Raw genomic sequence first — 6,106 nt, forward strand, 5'->3', positions numbered from 1 at the left:
TGCTGATCATGGCAGGACTGGAGCAGGACCCCGCTTGTGTCCCCTCCTCAAGATGCCTGCCTCACAGGCAACGTTGAGAAGTGTTGACACTGCCTTCTCCTCCCTCACGTTTTGAGATGTGCAGCTCAAGTTTGCCTTAAATTCATAATGTAGCTGAGGCTGGCCTTGAACTCCTGACCCTCCAGCCTCCACATCCCAAGTGCTGGGATTACAGGTATATGCCACCTCACCTGCCTCGTAAGTGGCTTTTTAACAGTTCTAACAGCAGAGCCAAGGCTAGCTCTAAAACAGCACTCTACTTACCAGCCTGCGGCCCAGTGAGGACCCTGGTCACCTTGGCCACACCCCTGGTCTCTATGGACGTCCCCCAACCCCAGCCCCACTATTGAACCTGAGTGTTTCTCTTCCTCGGCAACTCCCTTCCACAACTGAAACAAAGCAGCAAAAGGTCTCACTCAGAGGCCCACCAGACATGAGACCCTGACTGAGTTGTGTTATCAGCATCACAATCCTCAGTTTAGTGGGGGGAGGGGGGAGAGACCACAGCTCTCTCATTCACACAGAGATCCTACACGACATCAGGATCCTCGGTCTCCACGAGGGTAGATCTAAGACAGTTTCAAAAATTACATATATTGGGCTGGAGAGATGGCTCAGAGGTTAAAAGCACTGACTGTTCTCCCAGAGGTCCTGAGTTGAGTTCAATTCCCAGCAACCACATGGTGGGTCACAACCATCTATAGTAGGATCTGATGTCCTCTACTGGTGTGTCTACAGACGGCGATGTACTCACAGAAATAAATAAATAAATCTTTTTAAAAAATTACATGTATTGAGCCAGGTGAGCCCTTCATCCCAGCATTCAGGAAGCAGAGATGGGTAGAGCTCCGTGAGTTTGAAGGCAACCAGATCTATATACTGAGTTCCAAGACTATATAGTGACATTCTATCTCCAAAAACCTAAATAAAAATACCTTTAAATGAATATATTAAAATATATGAATTATATCAATATATTAATATATTAAATGGAAAAATTAAAAATAAAAATCAAGGTCAGGGGAAACTTCCACATCACAGGGACTCAGGCTGTTGCTAAGGGGGAGGAGTGAATCTGGAATGGACAAAGATCTGTTTCCCGAATCAGTTTCTCTGAGAACACACACCTTTTCTTCAGGGAGGCTCTGGCATTTCTATACTGAGTTCTGGCCTAATGCTGAGGGACCTGAAGGCAGGAGCGAGAAGAGTACCTCTCTCTTCTTCCTCAGGCCCTGTCCAGCTCATCCGCATCCATAGCTGCTTATCTAGGTCCCATGATGCTCTGTCCTGTCTCCATCTGCACTTGACCGGGCAAGGCCTGAAGTCCCACATCATCTTGGGCCTGAAGTCCTGCATCATCTCGGGCCCCTGTGTTTATGCATACCTGGGTTGTTGAGCCTTCTCTGAGAGTTCACCTAGAGATGCAGGCTTACCTGAGTAGTGTTTCAAGAGACAGGACGAGACAGGGCCCTGCTGGGCCCTGCCTTTGCCTCACCCCACTCTTTCCTTACCACCAGTGTGCTATATTGCCTGGCTTCTAGTGGAGAGAGATTCCCTTTGCCTTCCTGAAGGTCTCAGTGGTGAGGTCTCACCTGACACAGTTCACCTCACCACAGCCAGTGCCCACAGTCTGTTCCCCAGTGACCCTCTCGCCCACTCTTCTTCAGTTTAACTACCTTGTGCTCACTGTTTGTCACCTAAACAGCAGAGTCACAATGGAATGCCCCTCCAACACACACACACACACACACACACACACACACACACACACACACACACCATATAATTTCCTCTCTGTTCTATTTCTCACCAAGGTTTGACATAGTCCATTTCTGAAAATTCAAGTGGGCTGGGGGTAGCTTTGTGGGAGAGTGTTTGCTCAGCACTCATGAGGCTCCAGGCTAAGTTCTCTAGCACCTCAAATGAAAACAACATGCCCCCAAACCTGAAGTGGCGTGTGTGGCCACACGCAGATTTTCCTTGGCCGGGGTCATGTGACTCAGCAGCACTCTACTGTCTGTCTGTAGGCACAGAGATGAGGCCCTGGCCTACTTCAGCTTACATAACCCTGGTGTCTGAGAAGAGGCTGTTTATTGCTCCCCGTTACAGATGAGGCCAGCATGCAAGACTCCCGCCCCAGGTCCCCAGGGGGAAGGCAGAGTTGTTGGTCTTGGGGCCTGGAAAACTGTGCCCTTGACTGTCACACAGACCTGGTTCTTATGTCTGAGACGTGGGCCCAGAGGGTCTCTCGCTAGCTTGGCCTGTCTGATTGTACTGTCCCCGAGGTCACACTGGCTCCATTCAGTGCACCACCCATCTTTCCTCATGGGACTACCACAGAGGTGAGGTGACAGTCCCTCAGCACCCTGCTTTTACCCACATGAGATTTCCAGCAGACACCCATCCACCTTGGACCCTGTCCATGGCTGAGGTGACTTCCCTGTGTGGTTCAGCCTGGGTTAGCACCATACCTTTCGACTGTCTCTTCCTAGATTTGCTGTAAGCAGTCATGTCCCTTACAGCTCACAGTCTCTGCTGTCACCTCTGCACAAGGGGAGGTCACGTATCCATCACATCCATTTCTGTCCATGGCTCTGGTGAGGCCTTGGCTTCTGCACTGGCTCTGGCCCTTTGGACCCTTTTGGTTAGTCAGTCCAGGGATCACTTGGTCCCCGGTCTGTCTCTGCCAGTCTCTGGCTTCGCCTGCTCTGGGGAGGCTACCAGTCCGGCTCTCCTGTTGTCCCAGAGGGGCAGAGTCGGTGTGGCCAGTATCTTAGGCTTCCTTTTCCTTGGCTTTGTGCACACTGTTTCTTCAAACTCAGCCAGTCATCTGCCTCGGTTTCCCCAGTTATGACCCATGGAGCTACAGAATCGTGGGTAGGCAGTATGGACAGGCACCTGTTCACTCTGGGAGAGCCAACCGTGAGCTAGACAAGGAGCGATAGACACGGGACAGCTTTCCAGAGGCTTTCTCATAAGGGCCACAGTGATATCTTAGAATAGAACAAGGTAGCGCTTGCAAATGGGCACTGGAAGGCCTGTGGAGGCTGAGGGCAAAGCCGGTTTGAATAGGTGAGTGTCCCCTGCCCTGGGGTCGGTCCCATTGCCAGCAGTCCTTGTAGTTTTCATGGAGGGCAACACCAGTTCCTGGGAATTTCTGGGTTCTCTGCTTCATTTGTGGGGACCTGAGATAGAAAACCGTCTACCTGGCTCAAAGCCTGCAGAGGACAGATGCCGTTGAGGGACTGCTGACAATGGACGCAGAGAGGGCAGGAAGGGGAAACATAAGTAAGTTTCCACTCATCACCTCCCTTGCTGTCTCTCCCACCCCGGTCTTATCTGTAAAATGGGAGGATGTAGCAGCCACCTCCCTAGATGGGCTGAGGGTGGGCCTGATTGGCTGAGCACCCTTGAAGATCAGCACACACCGGTGCAGGGCCTCACAGAGGAGCGAGGCACAGGTGGAGGAGGCATCTGTCTTGGTGTGGTGGGGGCCGAGTGGGGGGGGGGGCTGAGTGGGGGGAACCTTGCTCCCTTGCCCTCTCCAGCTTCGAGAGTCCTCACCCGGGCTTCAGCAAGCCTGCCGCTGAGGAACCTCACTTTTGAGCGTGCTGGGTTCACTGTAGAAGCCTGATCAGAGGATGTACTGTTTGTGAGAGAACTCACACCCTAGGCCAAACTCCCAAAGGAGAAAGAGCAGAAACCCCCTTCCTTTCATGTTCTAGAGGCTTCTGGGAAACCCTAAAAACCTTTCTAAATTTTTTTGGTGTTTTTTTTTTTTTTGTTTGTTTTTTTAAGAATAAGAAGTTAAAGGTTAAACTGGGTGTGGTGTTGAACACCTGTCAATCCCAGCTACTCAGGGGCCAACCTGAGCCACAGAGTGAGGCTAAAAGGAAAAAAAAAAAAAGCCCAAAGAAAACCAAAACAAAACAAAAACTCTTAAGGGCTGGAGATATAGCCCTTAGAGATAGAATGCTTGCTTAGTAGCCTAGTATGTGTGAAGACTGAGTTCTATCCCTAGGATTACAGGAGAAAAAGGGGAAGGGAGGGAGAGACAGTGGGGGTGAGGTGGGGAGACTGGTTTTCTTTACTCGGGAGCTCCAGGCCAGGTGCCTTAGTTGGCACTGACTGAGGGCTAGGCTCCAAGTCACTAGCTCACTTCAGCTGTGGCATGGGCCCTGGCCCAGAGGTCTGTTGTGTTTATATGACGAATGCAAATTACCAAGAGGGGTTACCCTTAGTGGGACATTGCAGGTCAGCAAGACAATTTAGTACTTTTTTTTTCTTGTGGTTTTCTTTGTTGTTGTTGTTGTTTCGAGACAGGGTTTCCTCTGTGTAGACCAGGCTGGCCTCGAATTCAGAAATCTGCTTGCCTCTGCCTCCCAAGTGCTGGTAAAGGCGTGTGCCATTACCGCCCAGCCAGCAGGGCAGTTTAGTCAAGTAGCTTGCTGTCACGCCCGGTGACCCAAGGTTGAACCCCAGGAACCATGATAGGAGGAGAGAACCAATTTCTGCATGACATCTCTGACCTTCTCATGCATGCTGGGGCACGCATACATACAGAACAAATAAAGGAATTTGTTTGCTTGAGACAGGGTCTATGTTGTCCTGGCTAGCCTAGAAAGCTCAGAGAGATCCACTTGCCTCCAGAGTGCTGGTATTAAAAATTACGTACCACCAAACCTGGCAATAAATGTTTGTCTGTTTAAAGGAAGATTGACCTTGTAAACTGGATGCCTTGTCCTCCTGTGGACAGCCAAACAGAAGTTTTTCTCATGGTTCTACATGGTGTCCAGCCTGGGTGGAGAGACCCTCCCAGGGGAAGCTCCTGGCTCCGTGGGTACCCACTCCTTCCAGCTAGCTCATTCCTCAGGGGCTTTCCTAGCTCTTGGCTGTGTGGCCTCTGCACAGTGCCAGGCTCACCAGATGCTCACAGAAAGCATGGCAGGGAAAGCCAGGTGGGAGGAGACACGGGTGCTCTGGCAGTGCCAAGCAACTGAATTACGATGGACTCTAACAAAGGACTCACAGAACTGCATGTGGTGACACATGTCTGTCACTCCAGCACTTGGGAGGTTGAGGCCAGGGGATCAGGAATCCAAGGTCATTCTTTTTGTTTCTAATTAATTAGTGTGTATGGGTGTTCTGTCTGCATGCATGTGCATCAGATGTGCACACATGCCTGGAGTCCAATGAGGCCAAAGAGGATGTTGGATGCTCTGGGACTGGAGTTAGAGATGATTATCAGCCACCATGTGGGTGCTAGGTTCTCCAGAAGAGGATCAGCACTCCTAACCACTGAGACATCTCTTCAGCTCTATTCTGGACTACTTGGCATATCTAAGGGCAGCTTGGGATATATATTCTCAAAACACCAGAAAGAGAGGAGAGAGGAGGGAGAGGAGAGGAGAGAAAGAGGGAGAGGGAGGGAGGGGAGGGAAAGAGAGATAGAAAGAGAACATAAGCGGGAGCACTCGAGAGAGAACCGAATGGTAACAGTTTCAAAGTCATCACCCAGAATCCCAGAGTGAACTTGCCATGAAATTAAAAGAAACAAGAGAGATCATCAACCCAGTCTTTCTTGTGGAGCCTGAGAAGTGGGACACAGCAAGACCAATGTTTAATAATGAAATAATTTATTTGTTAATGGACGGACACATAACTTTACACACAGCAAGGAGTCTCTAAATCATGATGGCTTCTAAAACACATGTGCTAACTGCAGCCCCTCCCCCCAGCACCACTCTCCACCATCTCAGCAGAGGTTTACATTGGCACCGTATTTACATAAAGAAACGTCTGGAAACACGCTTCCCATTCACCTGCGGCTCTCCTGGAGGCCGTTCACCTTTAGAAAGATGGTCCCCCAAACTAGCCACTCACAGCAACATACCAGAGCACCAATTCTAGGGACAGCGGTGGAGGCAAGCTTGGTTTTCAGATCAAAGCTAAAATGAAGAAAGCCCTCTCTTCAGCCCACTGCCCTCCTAGACAGAGTTAGAACCCAAAGGAAGAAATCCAGATACATCTCAGCACAGAGTGCCTTCCTGATTCTCATGGTTTGATT

This window comes from Apodemus sylvaticus, chromosome 2, assembly GCF_947179515.1.
Source record: "Apodemus sylvaticus chromosome 2, mApoSyl1.1, whole genome shotgun sequence".
Taxonomy (NCBI): domain Eukaryota; kingdom Metazoa; phylum Chordata; class Mammalia; order Rodentia; family Muridae; genus Apodemus; species Apodemus sylvaticus.